The following is a 15,933-nucleotide window of genomic DNA, read 5'->3' as shown; positions in this document are numbered from 1 at the left end:
GATGTAAAGCATTGGCAATGCCAACGTGTAATGTAATTAGGTGCCCGTGAGAAATTTTCTTTGGATTTTAGTGCGACAGTGTTAGAGCGAATGCTCGGAGGAAAAGCTGTGCGCGTTGTCACACTAGTTCCGAATTGGTTGAAAGAGTCATGACGTCATACATTGATCCGTGGAGAAGTTAAATTGGGATCATGAGGTCATAGCACGACTGAAATGTCATTGTAATGTGTAAGAATGTGAAGCAAAGTAATTATGCTGAAAAGGAAATTGGGACAATTTCTTCGAATTGAACCAACGACCCTTGGGTTGCTAGTCAGACACGCTGCCCATATATGACACTGAGGCACGGTTGCTCGAATTGTCCTAAGGAGACCGTGTGTGTCTCGTGGTGTATCAGTGTTAGCCTAGTATGCCTACTAATGTATGCTAATGAGTATGCGCAGTTTATGATGGTGCCTATGCAGATATCCTTCGGCCACTGCGGTATTAAGCTGGCGTCCGTGCAAGCAATCAGAGTGCTATCGACGTCAAAAAAGAAGTTTCGCGATTCTGATGCCAGAATTCGCTGATATGAGGCCTAAATCAAAATGTGCTGCAAAAAGGTGGCGAGAATATCGAGGTCTGGAAAGATATCAGGCTGAAGAGAGGGGGAACAATCGGGCAACGGGAAGTTTAGCAGGGCACTAAGCTGGCCACCATCGACCCCTGTTATTGCCCTTGTCGGAATAGAAGCCTGAAGATTTTACGCAAAGACATTTCGGTCTTCTTGACAGCCGTTGTAGTATAGTTTCATGGGCTTTCATAACTCTGATCTCGTTAAAACTAGACATGGAATCTTGAAAACGATGGAAGCTAATATTAAACACAGAACATATAAGCCACCTCACCAAGCTGGGCTTGTTTATTTGTTAATGTGAAATAAACGATCCAAGGCTTTATTTTTTGGACAGCGAAACTCTGAATGCTTCTTAAACCATATCCTTGATAACGGTGGCCTTTCTGCTTACATTATGTATGCAGGACAAAGTAAGTCGATCCGAGGACTATGGACGGTGTTTGGGTATACTCGATAAGGCAGTGATCAGGAGAGAGCATATCGCAGCTTTCCTGTATCTTTTCCTGTCGTTAATAGCACAGAGCACCCAGGAAAAGAAAAAAATACGATGTAAAAATAGCAGAGCTAATGGCAACGCGTTCAGTCCACAATCTCATCTCTGTCGCGTAGGCTCCTCAAGGACGAGAGCTATGACGTCATGCGCCACCTCTCAGGGTGACCGGCTGAGCCAACAAAGCGTGCAGAGGGAAGTCGCTCGCAGATGACTTGGCCGAGCGCCTATAGATCATCGCACGCCCCTGCAGGTAAGCGATTCGTGTGCATGCTTCGCAGACGCCGCACGGTGTAAACTCGCCGTGCCTGTGTGTCCAGTCACAGCTGACACACCTGTGCGAGTAACCGTACCCCGTTAAAAATGATCGCGTCCCTGAAAGCTTCACTGTACTGTCGCAGGTAGTTCAAACAGTGCAGAGGTTACCGGCATTGATCACTTTACTTTCGGCCTCCTGCACAGCCACCTTTTTGTGTGAGCACAGAAGGATTTTCAGAAAAAAAAAAAGCTTTCTTATAAGGAGGAAGTTGCGCTTGAATGCATCGCGCGATTGAGTGGGAAAATGCTTCTGTTGCAAGTTGTTGATCTTTCTTGACTGCGAAGTCCAGAGTACGCCTATGCCACCATTTCCAAGCTGGAAAAAATTTCATGCGGACTTCTGTAATGAGGAATGAAAGCATTAAGCTTACGCAGCCCACTGCATACAACATGAAAAAAAGCTTGGTACAAACAGCCCAGCATTTTCGAAATGGATGCAGCATTCTATCGAAGCTGACGCAAACTTGTCCACATGTGAACGCTCCTGGCTCGAATGCAGTGAAAAATAACTCGTGATAACTTCACGGTTTGAAAAGAAAGTGTGCATGGACAATAACGTTTCTTTTACAGGTTTTATATTTAGGGGCCGATTTCCCCCACAAGCATACCTTTCAAGCTCCTAGAACTTATATCATAAAAAAGTACGTCTCGCTTAATCAGCGTGGTTTCCACAGCGGTCGTTCGTGTGAAACATAATTATTCGAACTGGTATAATTGACCTCCATTTAGTATTTCATGCTTCACTATTAATTGATTCCAGTGTCACTGATTTTTAAAAATATTTTGATATAGTGCCGCACAAACGTTTGTATTGAAACATAGCGACCTAAATATAAGCACTAACGTTGTTCAGTGGATTACACATTTTCTAACCGATTGTTATCGGAATGTTTCCATGGATTACTTTAGTTTCTCTTTGGCTATGCAAAATGTGGTGCGCCTCAAGGCACAGTACTCGGCCCTGTCCTTTTATCAGTATATAATAAGGACATTAGTAATAAACTTTCCTCCCCTCTAAGATTATCTGCAGACGATCATGTCACAAAGGCCATACGATATTTATTTACACAATTGTATCTGCCGCCGCACACAGCCCGCGCTTGTCGTTAGTAGTGATGGCCGCCGCGGTGGCTGAGTGGTTATGGCGCTCGGCTGCCGGCCCGAAAGACGCGGGTTCGATCCCGGCCTGCGTGGTCGAATTTCGATGGAGGCAAAATTCTAGAGGCTTGTGTGCTGTGCGATGTCAGTGCACGTTAAAGAACCCCAAGTGGTCGAAATTTCCGGAGCCCTCCACTACGGCGTCCCTCATAGCCGGAGTCGCTTTGGGACGTTAAACCCACATACACCAAACCGTTAGTAGTGGGGACTGTGTTCAACCGCTAAACGGTAGCACAAGTGGGAGGCAAAACTTTTGTGGTTGTCAGCGTAATTTGGTCCCGGGTATGTCGATAGCCGAGTGGACAGAATGGCTGTGACCTGCAACGGTAGAGCTTGACGGCGTAGTTTTTGAGGAATGAATTTGTGACCATTCCAAAGAGCAGGCTCCTACTGGATGGGAGGCTGGCCGCCTTCGCTTCCTCTCGCCCGATGTTGGCGGGTGTTGTCACAGTCGGCGGCCGCCCAGGGATCGTCACCTTCGCTTTTGACGCGCGACCTGCGTTCCAACCTCCCACCCAGTTGGAGACGGTTTTTGGGGACGCTGCCGGCTCACCACAGTGCCGCCGGCGAATCTCCAGAGAGCTCACACTTTCCTTTCACAAGAAGCGAGTCGTCCAGCGCTGCGCTTCCCGGCCGATCGATATTCAAGCTGTCCACTCGGATGCTGACATGTATAGGAATGAACCCTTGTAAAATGATCTATAGACAGTCTATAGAGTTCATATCAACTGTATACATATTTCTTTTTCTATTGATAGTCTATAGACTGTCTATACAAAAGTCTAACAAAAGTGTATGGCCATTAATCCATACACTGTGTATGGGCACTCTATAGACTTGATAGACAGGTTTAAAGTTTAAGGGGGTATAACATCCCAAAGTGACTTAGGCTATGAGAGACGCCGTAGTGAAGGGCTCCGGAAATTTCGACCACCTGGGGTTCTTTAACGTGCACTGACATCGCACAGCACACGGGCCTCTAGAATCTCGCCTCCATCGAAATTCGACCGCCGCAGCCGGGATCGAACCCGGGTCTTTCGGGCCACGAGCCGAGCGCCATAACCACTCAGCCACCGCGGCGGCTACTTGATAGGCAGAATTCTATGGACAGTCTATAGACAGTCTACATAAATTTTTTTAAGGGAAGTGCGCTTGAAGCCAAAAAAATGAATGCCTCCGACTCATGCTGCTGCAATCAGGCGGTGGAACTGTCCCTATTGGTAATGGTAGGCGCAACGAACGATACGGTGCAACATGCGGTGTCGTAGAGGCGAAAGTGCAAAACAGTATGGTACGGCTGTCGTTTGTACGTTGAGATAAATGAGCCTTCGGATACATTCTTTGGAAATAAAGGTAAATCTATAAGGGAAGACTGCAAGGCGAAAGAACAATACGACGAAGAACGGATACAGTTCCTTTACAGCCAGACCTTAAAGGGCAACCGCACCGCTTTTTGAGATTTCCGGGATATTCAAGGATTCAAATATATATAGCATGCAAAGTGTTTTTTTTTTTCGCAAGCGTTAAGATAGCGGCGTAATAGAGGAAAAAAAAATTAGGTTTTCTTCACAGCACCGGAGGAGTGCGAAGTTTGCTGTGACGTCACGGAAGATGAGATGTCAAATTTGGGCTGCCGACTACTACCACACTCGGTCGTGCCCTGTTGGATGCTGTCTAAAAACGCTCGGAGGCCTTTCCCTTCGGTGGAGTTTTTTTTTTCCTTGAAAACAAGAGTTTATGCATCGAAAATGTACTGGTAACTTCGATGACGTCATGATGCACCCGCCACTTGGAGCTGTGGGCTGCGGAGAATCTTGATGGTTGTCTTAATTTCAATCGACGATTACGTCACCATCTCAAATGCCAGCCCGTCAGGACTTCGCATGCTTTACGTACAAGTTTCATACATTCGACCCCTTTAACATCGACGATTTCTAAGACCTCTGCAGTTGCCCTTTAATGAACTAGCTAGCTGCGTGGCGCGAACGATGGCCGATGGAAACTAACGCCATCTAGATTGAGCCGTCATTGCACCGCTCTATACCACGAGCGTTGCGAATACTTTATCCGAGCCACCGCCGAAGCAAAAGGAATGCTTCGCTCTGGAACGCCTGAAAGGCGTACACAAATTGGCTGGCTGAAGTTGGACAATAATAATAATAATAATAATTGGTTTTTGGGGAAAGGAAATGGCGCAGTATCTGTCTCATATATCGTTGGACACCTGAACCGCGCCGTAAGGGAAGGGATGAAGGAGGGAGTGAAAGAAGAAAGGAAGAAAGAGGTGCCGTAGTGGAGGGCTCGGGAATAATTTCGACCACCTGGGGATCTTTAACGTGCACTGACATCGCACAGCACACGGGCGCCTTAGCGTTTTTCCTCCATAAAAACGCAGCCGCCGCGGTCGGGTTCGAACCCGGGAACTCCGGATCAGTAGTCGAGCGCCCTAACCACTGAGCCACCGCGGCGGGTTGAAGTTGGACGCTGTTACTACATTCCTCTGGCTCTTTCCGAACGCTAGGTTCTCGCTGACAACGCTTCGAAGCGCTCCGCCATTTTTCTCGGAGCGGTTTGGGCACTCTGGGTCACGGGGATACTCCCACCAATCCTTTTGCGCTGCTGGTATGGCGGCGATATGGGATGGGGTTGTCGGCTGCCAATGAGGGGAAAAAAAAAAAACTCAGCAGGGAGCGTCCGCCGATAACCTTGAAGCCTAGTCATAAAAAGTAGAAAGGAGGGAGTCGATCCCCCCCCTCCCCCGTGATCACACCACGCGACAGCGTATGGTGATAATCAGCAGCGCTGGGAGCGCGCATGTGCGGATCAGCGCGGAAAACATACTGTTGACCATACTGCTTGCTGTAGACGCACGCGCCACGGGCAGCTCAGACGCGGGTACTAAAACTATAGCGAAAAACCGGGGCAGGGAACGTCTTCGCGAAGGCTGGCCGCGTGACACAGCGATCTCTCCTGAGTTTTTTTTTTTCTTCCTCCATGTTGTCGGCGGCGGGCTGCGAAGTAGACTGTGGCAACGTTTCAGTGTCGTTGCACTCGAGTTCTGCACTAGCTTCACGCCAGCGATGTTCAGCAGTATGTGCCGGTGTCTCGGAACGTTTCTTCGCTGTGGTTTTAAGCGTACATCACAGCGCTAACGTCGGCGACTTCACCAGCAGAGTTTCCAAGTATGAAAAACGCTTAGCGCGAGGGCCCGGGAGGGGCCATCTTCGGGGCCCGCGCCTGCATTTTTGACGAGGCGTCTTTTCGGCTCAGTTATTGTTACTGCAAATGCAGAAGTGTTCATTAGTACATACGAAAATATACATGCGCACAGTTCAAGTGAAACGTTTTTGTGGCTCAGTGTAAGCTGGCGAACTGCTCGGATGATGAGCTCGCTGACCGAGCTGGTAAGTCATGTTCGATAAGTTTTTTTGTCAGCGAGTGCTCTTTGGATGGTATAAGGACGTGGTTTGAATGAAAGGTACGATACGGAATAAATAAAATGCTCCAAATGTTGCTACCAGCCGGTGCCAAGCGAAAAGTTTTCGTGTTTTGTTTCCCTCACGTGACCGCTCTGGGAGCGCCTTGCATACTGGGCTCGGCGGCGCCTCTCCGAACTAGGATTCAGATCTCGCCCCGATAGGCGCGCACTGACCCATAGGGTCGAAGCGACCTGCAGAAGACGCCATTCGTGTGACCGGAAGAGAGCGCTCCCGCTAGGGGCAGCAGACATTCAAGGTGTTATCCTTACCGCCGATTAGCTGACGTTGCTATGGGGAACCTGCGCTGCCAAGGTGGCACTGCAATTGTACCGTTATGTGACTCACAACTGCTTTTGTCAGCCGCTCGGGCCGCTGCAAACGCGAGGACACATTCTGCGCGATTAGATACCCGCGTTTGGCTGACAGCATTCATTGCCTAGCTTCTCTCAGCGTAGTCCAGATAGCTGACGCACGGCACGTGCGCCTTCGACAGAGCGCGGAGCTAGGCTCACGCCAATAAGCGCCTGAAGGTGGCGCGGAAAAGTACTAGGAGTACTACCCAAAACTGCTTGCTCTTCTCGCTAGGCAGTCTGTTATGGCGCTGCAATCGGCACCGCAAACTTCAGCGCAAGTTCCCCATAGAGCAGCGGCACACGTGTGGAAGATCTGCTTCAATTGTCAGTCAAAGATCCCACCGTTGATATATGCCTGAATTCGTTTTTTAAACGCCCAATTCTGAGCACGTAGAAGCTTTTATACCGCTTACTGTAAAAATTGCTCCTCTTCCTACAGCAGAGAGGCCCATTGTCTGCTGTTGGGCAATAGCCGGACACATCATGCACCTAAAAATGTGCAAGAAGCAAGTGTTACATCTTTAATAAACAGTTGCGAGTTCGGGCGTCGTATTTACTTTTTGTTTGTGTGTGTCATCGTCAGTAGTGTTGCGTAGTAGCGCGCAGTGCACGAAATTGCAGAACCAACTTTCTCCTGTTTCAGCTTTGCTTCTAAACATGCCACTGTACATGTATACGAGCATCGGCCAAAGACACCAACCATATCCGTTGCACGTTGTGTTTCTGCGTTTCTTATTTAGCTTTTCTCTATTGGAAGTTTTGTTTATGAGCGTTAAAGTAGACAGATGTCTGTTTTCTTAACAGGAAGTGTGACCTGCTTGTGGTGCGTGAGATTATATTTCTCAATATTATAAAAGAAAAGAACTAGAGGCTGCAGTTTCCTCTGGTCATTACATTGCGTATACAATTAAGAAATCGATAACAGCAACCTTCCACTCGCGCAGAAACATGCGATAAATGGTAGCTGGAGCACAGCGCAACTTGTACATTTTGGCAGCGGTGGAGGATTATCTAGTTCTCTCGTACCCCTCTGAATGGACGTTACAACGCGCTTACTTGAGTGGTTTCAATAAATGCTATTGTAGTAAGTGCATCTCCTAAACGTTACAGTCGAACGCAGATATGCTCTGAGAAGACAACTGTTCCACTATTTAGTAAGCGTTCACTTATGCGGCCTCGAGTCGAGTTATCTTACGCAATTTGGTCAGAGATATACAGGGATGTCTTTCCAAACAAGAAGCGGAGTTTCAAGCAGGCGAGTGTCGTATTTGCGTCGAAATCAAGCAGCTTTGCCAAGCGTTCCAATAGAGCGCCAGCAAAACGAGGGTGATAAGAGGCCCCCCGCACTGGTGCTGCCCCTTGCGGCCGCGCCATGCGTAAAAGTGACACTAACTAGCCGGGCCTCGCTCCGCCGTCTAAACACCTATTTTTCTTCCACGGTGGTTGGAGCTATCCTAAGAGTTTTAGCCCTGTCGCCTCAGTAAGCTGCCTTCAGCATGCAGCCTTCAACGTACGGGATAGTGCATCAAAAAAAGCCTCCTGCAACACTACACTTTCTCTGCAGGGCACCCCAAATCTTCACACGTTGCTCTTGCAGGACGGATGGTAACATATTTCGGCACGTTCCTTACTGAAACCGCGATGTATTGCAGAATATCATGCATGATAAGGCGTTGCGAACCGTGACCCACGCCGAATTCTCGATCCGCACCATCGGTGGTGACGCGTCGGATTCCGTTTAGCGGTGCGCATTTCAGAGGTCCAACCTCGCTCCGTTCAAGGTGGAGCCAAGCCAGATCGAAGCACGTCTACTAAACCTGACACTCTAGGGATTTTTTCCTCCCGGTATAAATTTGCAGGGGTCCTTGATGTTGAACTCCGCGATGAATTTCTTCGTTTCTTTTATTATTTTCCCCTGAAAACACAGACCACTCATAGACCCTGTTCTTATGCGTGCTTGCAAAGGGCGACTAGCTTTAAATGGCAGTGGTCGCATGATATTCCTTACCAGGCATCGCGTAAGGCATATCCATACCTGAATTTCTTGCTTCTTCCCAGGTACCCTATGCAAGGGCATAATCCTTACAGCCGTAGCTGTTTCGTGCTCTAGTGTGACTGCTGACTACGAACACGGGGTTAACAAGGTTCAGTTAGACCTCGTAGAGCTCGCAATTACAAAATGCAATAAAATTTGCGCTCATTTGGAAATCCTCTTGGAAATAGTGCCTGATGACTCCCAAAGTCGATTAAACTCGATGCGTGCTTTGCGCAAAACGATTAGTGCTGCATAATTTGTTGGGCGTTATGAAAGACACCGCAGCATCATGCGATGTCGGTTGATGCTTTTGTGACGACACACTCTGCGCACATATTCGCGCACCCTCCACCTTGTTATCATCCGGCCCAGCGTAACACGGCCACACGCTGGACTGCGTTGCCGATAACACACAGCGCCACCGCTGCGTCACCCGAGTCATGCGTCACCGACGGTGGCTACAAAAACAGGCTGCCCGGCTGGGAAGATCGCTAGTCTACCTTCCGCTACCGAGGCGGGCGTACCGTCGGTATGCTCGTCCGCTGCCATCGGCAATCGAATAAACCTTTGTTACGTTTTTATGTTGGGATTCGTCCTTCTGTAGAAACAACGTCCCACACTTTCCTTGAATTCAGCGCGCCCCGGCCCGGACACTGGGAGGATTGACAGATTGAGGGCTCTTTCTTGATTCGGTGGATGGTGGTGCATGGCTATTCTTAGTTGGTGGAGCGATTTATCTGGTTAATTCCGATATCGAGCAGCGCGCCTTAGTACTGCTGCAATGTATTCATGCCGGATTAGTTAGGATATGGAAGAAGTTAGCGCAAAACTTAGACAGAGACCGAGAAAAAAACACACCAGACGACAGACGAGCGCTCGTCTGTCGTCTGGTGTGTTTTTTTCTCGGTCTCTGTCTAAGTTTTGCGCTAACTTCTTCCATATCATGCAAAGCCAACTTGCCCGACAACACGCTCTTCTGATTAGTTAGGAGTCTATCGCTGTCCCCTTGTTGTTTCTGTCCTCACTACAGAAAGCAAGCATTCGCAGGTATCTTTTTTTTTTTGTATTGGCGATACGTTCTGCGCAGCATCTTAATGCATTCAGCCTTATTTGCATACTTTAAATCAGCTTGTGCTACACGTGGTGTCAATGTGAGTGCATCGTATGGAAAGAAAAGGAAGAAAACCAGTCAGTAAATAAAAGAAAGACTAAAGCAGTGCTCCCGAGTACACTGATAGTTTTGCGCGCGCATTTCTAGGTGTAGAATTTTTCATTTCTGGCTCGCTTCTCGACCTACAAAAATAAGTTTTACAGTTTAATTTCTATATAAGTACTTATATAGAAATTAAACTGTAAAACCTATTTTTGTAGGTCGAGAAGCTGCGTGAGTTCTTTGGCGTAATGAGAACTGGCCTCTTGCAGCTGCTGACGATATATTTTGGTTTAGCTTTGCCTAACCGGTATTTAATTGATTTGCATTCCTTAAGACTCCGCCGGTCTGGAAAAAGTGAAGAGAAAGGGAGTAAAAAAACGGCACTTCTGTTTTCCTTTAATGCTCGCTCAAACTCATCCTGTATTCAGCAAAGTGTGTCTTAGACAAAATGTAATCTTAGAGGCGTCCAAGAAAATTCACAGTGGCACCTAATTACCTTATGCGTTGCCATTAATACAACATTAGAAGCTGTGGATGTCTTTACCGAAAACGATGTTACTACGGGTCCGGTGGCGTCACGGCCGGTCTGGTGACGTAACTTCCTTCCAGCCAATGGGCGAATTTTAGGACCAACGACACATTTTTTTTCGCGATGAGGCTTTTAATGCTGTGGCATTGAAAAAACGCTATCCTGGAGTCGCAGCTGAAAGTAACCAAGGTGTCAAAAAAGACAGAGTGTCCTAGCCACGATGAAATCAACTGAATGCTGTTGGGAGTCGCGGGGATTATACTCTGCAGTATTTATCTCGTTCTGCGAAGCTAATTGAGGAATAAAGTTTGAATTCAGAAGCTGCAGATTGCCTTGAAAAAACAGCTGGCTGAAATGTTTGCACCAAGCTACAATTGACACAGATTATTCTATCAGCCTGCAAAGATAGCCTGAGAAATATGAAAGCTGCTACGTGACACCTGCCCTCCCGCCAAGTTCACACATTAAGCCCCGTTGTGGTCAGAGCTCCGGAGAAAGCGGAGGTTCGTCTTCTGAGACACATTTTGGGACGCTGAAACAGCATCTCTGTCTCGTGGTAGAACGTTTTGCGTTTTGCAGGCTTTTTAAAGCGCAGCTTTTAGGCGCTCATTGCTGCGCTCCGAGTCATCGCCGTCGTAACACGTCACCTGTCACACGCCGTAACAGGTGGCGTGTCACAGGTGGTGCATTCGCAGGTAGTAGCAGAGCGAAGCGCCACCTGCCACTGCGAGAGCGGAGAAATAGACAACTGGAAGGTGGATGCCACAGAAAGATCCCGGCGGGTGACTAGCAGCAAAACACGCCACACCTGCGAGCGGTGGCAGGTGGCGTTGGAAGAGCTGCGCTCAAATTTCGCATTACCGACTATCGTAATCGTCTGCAAATCTTTTTAAACGCCGGGGGTAGAAGAGGCATAAATGGCACCTTGTCGCAAAGATTTCAGTCGGCTATTTTTCAAGGCGACCTAAAACTGCTGGAATGACGCTCATCCGTGACGCCGGTATTTAAGAAAGTCATCGAGTTCCTTACTAATTAAATGCGTTTCCACAACGAAAAAAATACTGCTGACTAGGCGATGCAACTCTGAACATCTATTTACTCAGTTCGGTCACCCATAAGACACTTGGCATTTTTTTTTTCAAATTGCGGTTACGATTGGCAAAGACACCCGGCATTTTGTGGCAGAATTTCGCTTTCAGAGCAGAGTAAAAGCTTGCCACAAATACGTATACCGCTTTCTTGGCAAGCTGGAAAAGGTGATCGTCTGTCGAAGGCTGTTCGTTGTGCTGGTTACCTTCCGCGATCCTCTCCGTTCGCTTCCGAAGTGCATTTTTGACGGGAGCCCGTGGACGCAATATATATATATATATATATATATATATATATATATATATATATATATATATATATATATATATATATATATATATATATATATATTCAAAGTTGAAAACGCTTCATTTAGCCATAGATTTATTTTGAGTCCTGAGCCTTCCCTTTTCGTGGTGTTTGGCACGACAACCACGACGGGGGCTCAGGCTCTACGGACCAAAGTGGTGGAGAAAACCAATTGCAAGTTCTCGCTCTGTGTTACTTCCTTAACGCTAACAGATAAATTCTGGGGATGGTAGAGGGAAGGGGTGAATAATAATAATAATAATAATAATAATTGGTTTTTGGGGGGGAAAGGAATTGGCGCAGTATCTGTCTCATATATCGTTGGACACCTGAACCGCGCCGTAAGAGAAGGGATGAAGGAGGGAGTGAAAGAAGAAAAAGAAATAGGTGCCGTAGTGGAGGGCTCCGGCATAATTTCGACCACCTGGGGATCTTTAACGTGCACTGACATCGCACAGCACACGGTATCCGTTTTTAGTGCGAAAGCCCTACTCCGGGCGCATCATCCCCGGGCAAGAATCTTGTATTGTGCTCCGAGCCAAGCCGAGTTTACCCGAGTAAGTTCGGGTTAGTTCGGAGAATCGTCGCGCAAGCTGCAGCCAATGGGAGGAAGCTCGGGTAAGTTCGGAGGAGCCTCGCTCCAGTTGTAGCCAATGGGAAGAGGGCGTCACGCCACCTAAGTCACGTAAACTTGCAGCGTAATCACAACCTGCCCTGGAAAGTGTGAGTTAAATCAATGATTGGTCGCGATATGTTGCTCGGGAAGAGGTTAGGTTGCTCGGTATAGATTGCTCGGGAAACGTGGGTCGCGTTCTGCTTTTCTCGAGATGCCACCTTGGCAACTCGTTTTGTTGTGTTTACTAGAGGATTAAATTAAAGGCGGTTTAAATACTTTGACTTAATTTACACTCTGAGTTTGTTTTTCTTTTAAGGACAGACAAAAATACCTACTAGTTGTCTAAGTACTCGTTGTAAGCGGCGCGGCGCTGGTGATTACAGCGCTGGTAATCATCATAGCGAAAGGCCGCTTTTTTTTGTTCAGGAAGAATATCGTCATTTTCTGGCAATACATGTTTTATACGCGACAGATACGAGCTGGCAGTATGTGTTGATGTCAGTTCCCGCCTCTATATCGAAAGTGTCCAACAATTGCATGCCCTCGACAATCAGGAGTATTAATGGTAGCCAGCAGCTTTTGATTTCTGTCTTATTTTTTCGTGGTTGCGAAAATGGGGGGGGGGATGTTATAATAGCACTGTATCCTTGCTGTTGTCGTCTCTGCAATGAAACAGTTGACGCAAAAATTCATTCTCTCCGGTGGAAACGCAGTCACAGCCTCCCCACCGGTTCCCGTGCGAGTCAATATCTGCCCGCTGCCGGAAAAGCCTTCTTTCATAGATTGTGCAGATAATATTATACCGTTAAACGCTCTTCGATAGGTTTATGAACACTTCTGATACTGATATGCGCGTAGGCACAGTTTGTTCTGGGTTAATTTTTTTTTTAGGTTCTCAAAGATAACTTGCTGAGAACTGATTGCATTTCAGCGAACACGTTCATATGCCTCGTTCGACAGCGGCTGTTATGCATCGGCAGACTGTCGGCTCCGTTAAAAAAACGTCTTGCCGGTGTCGTCACCCTTTATCGTGCTTCTGTCGGTATCTTCACAGACAGTATTCTCCGTTTACCCGCCCTTTCGAATCAGTTTTAATCATCCACCCGCTTTTCCACAGCTGCAATATACCTCCCTCCTTTATCCCTTACCTTACGGCGCGGTTCAGGTGTCCAACGATATATGAGACAGATACTGCGCCATTTCCTTTCCCCAAAAAACCAATTATTATTATAATATACCGGTCGTGATGATCTCAAATGTTTTGTCATACTACTGGCGTTACTCAATCCATTATGACCCGAACCTTCAAAGACTCATCTTACATGAACGTCAAAAGCTGCTACGCTGAAACCGACCGGGAAGCGCCCAATTTAACGCTTAGGCGAAGACGACGTCACCGCCGCGTGTTAGGGTCGCTCTTGCAACGCTGAAACAAAGCCCCAATTAAGCTGCCACGCGCTTGACCCCAGCTCGAGAGAGCAGCTCCAAAGGCGAGTGTCCACCCTCTCCCATCCTCTGCGATTTCTGGTATTTAGCGACCCTGTCCCCCTTACGTGACGCGCAAGTCGCCCCTTTCTCCAATGTGCTTCGCGCGTCCGTGGCCCGTATATGTCGCGAGGTACACTGAAGCTGTAGCAGCAAGGAGGAGGAATTTGTTGAGGTCTAAGACACACCCGCTTCTGTCGCCGCCGTGTCTAGGGCTGTCCGAATTCGCACAGTGGCTCGAGTTGGTTCTCGAGAGCTGCGGTAATAGCTTGTCGGAAGGTGCGAATTGTGTTCATTCTCTTCGCTACAGACATATTCTGACGCTTCACGTTCAAGAAGCGAACAGGGACTCTGTTCTCAAACGATCCGTATACATTTGGTTTGGTTTGGCTTATCGGGGTTTAACGTCCTAAAACGACTCAGGCTATGAGCGACGCCGTAGTGAACGACTCCGGAAATTTCGACCACCTGGGGTTCTTTAACGTGCACTGGCATCGCACAGTACACGGGCCTCTAGAATTCCGCCTCCATCGAAGTTCGACCGCCGCCGAGCGCCGTAACCACTCAGCCACCGCGGCGGCTGCCCGTATACATCTGGCCCTTTCTCTGTTCGACCTGCTTCGGTAGCTCAGCAGCTCTGGGGTCCGGCTGCTGAACCAAATGTCCTAGGATCGAATCGCGGCATCGGTGGCTGCAGTTAGACCGGAGCGAAATGCAAAAATTGGAGGCGACACATAAGCTCCGCCTTAAGGGTATGACGCGTTAGCGATTATAGGTTAATACCCATTTAATCCAAATTGGTCATTCTCCTTTTTACATTTATAGATCCCTGGGAGTACTAGTACCACACCTGGCGCAGTGATGCAGCGATTAGGCAATGCGCTTCTGCCCTGAGGGGCTTGTGCGACCCAGGTTGCTGTTCGCGTGCAACCAATCATTAATTTAAGTGCCACTTGCCACGGTGGTCAGTTTACTCACAATCTGGTAGGCAGATTTTGATGACGCCACCCAGGTCACGTGACCGAGGCGACCCATCTAGGTTGCTTTCGGAATTCTTCGCTCACAACGCCAACATCAACGGCGCCGCTGACGACGACTCCGGATTTTTTTTTTTTTCAAAACAGAATACCTTAACGCTATCGCATAAATAACGCCAGTCTATTCGGCGATGTCAGTGCACATTAAGAACCCAGCATATGTTCGAAATTGATCTGGATCTGGAATTTCGGCGTCCCTAAATGCACACGTGTAACTTTGGCGCGTCAACCCCGTCAAAAACACGTCATACTTTTCGCTGAACACCTGGTTGTTGTGGCACGCGAAACGCAACACGCATAAAATTCTACCTTTTTTTTACCGCTTCGATGTAAACAAGGATCGAAAGCGGCAGCAGACAAAACACAACGAGAGTCGGCTGGCGGGTCGTGTTTCTGCTGCGCAACAACAACAACAACAACAAAAAGTGTTGCTCTTTTCCCGGCGGTTTCGCGCGCGTGAAATTTCCCCTCCGGTCCGTGGATACGGTCTCCGATGCGCGCGCGTCGAGGACGGTAAGGGAGGGCGAACACATATATATGTATATGCGCCACGTCTCGAGCGCTATACAGGGCCAGCTGGGCACACGCACGCACTCGCGCGCGCTTCGCCGCCGCTGCCTTTCCTCCTGGCCCCACTACAAGGTAGCCCGCGCGACTCGATTGCCTTCGCGGCGGCGGCGACCAATCGCGGGACGCCGGTAGTAGCCTAAGGGAAGTTACGTAAGTGCAACTCTCTTTCCCTTCTTCTCCTCCTTTCTCCTCTTGTTTGTCGGCTGTCCGGGAAAATGCGACTTTTTTTTATTCCCCCCCTTCGCTTTCATGTTCGCGGCGGCAGTGAGCGACGACGATCTCATCCCCCGGATCGAGCCAAATCTCGCCGCCGTCACGGAGCGTGGCTTCTGCTGGCCCGGCCGGCCTCACCTGCGACCACGTGAGCGAACGAGACCCCTCTTTGCTTGTTTATTCGCGGTGCGCGCATCATTTTTGTTTTTCTTTGGGCGCAGCAGTGCCCTCACTTGCCAGCTCCTGTTGAACTCTGACCCAATGACCGGCGGCGATTTGAATACAGAGAGGAAGTCCCGCGATGATTGCATGGCGGCGTTTCATACAAGTCGGCTTCAGAGGCATCAAAACTAATGCGGTAGAGCAGTGGAGATTTTTACAGGGTGCCGGCTACGCAGTTTTCCTTCCTACTACGGAGACGATCACCTGAAAGACGGTACTCGCCTATTATTAACTGAAGACGTTAAGAAGCACATGATGTGA

General features: G+C 48.4%; 1 long non-coding RNA gene across 1 annotated transcript in view; it reads left to right on the top strand.

Annotated features, from left to right (window-relative positions):
• Positions 1-15,599, top strand: part of LOC144128323 (uncharacterized) — a 30,892-nt gene extending 15,293 nt beyond the window's left edge. The window contains exons 3-5 of the long non-coding RNA XR_013313771.1: positions 1,226-1,359; positions 15,238-15,387; positions 15,503-15,599. This is a non-coding gene — a long non-coding RNA (uncharacterized LOC144128323). The remainder of the gene's footprint in view (positions 1-1,225; positions 1,360-15,237; positions 15,388-15,502) is intronic.
• Positions 15,600-15,933: the final 334 nt, after the last annotated feature.

Source organism: Amblyomma americanum, chromosome 4 (assembly GCF_052857255.1).
Source record: "Amblyomma americanum isolate KBUSLIRL-KWMA chromosome 4, ASM5285725v1, whole genome shotgun sequence".
In the NCBI taxonomy this organism is placed as follows: domain Eukaryota; kingdom Metazoa; phylum Arthropoda; class Arachnida; order Ixodida; family Ixodidae; genus Amblyomma; species Amblyomma americanum.
Note: the sequence above shows the minus strand (reverse complement) of the source record. Positions and strands in the feature narration are given on the sequence as shown.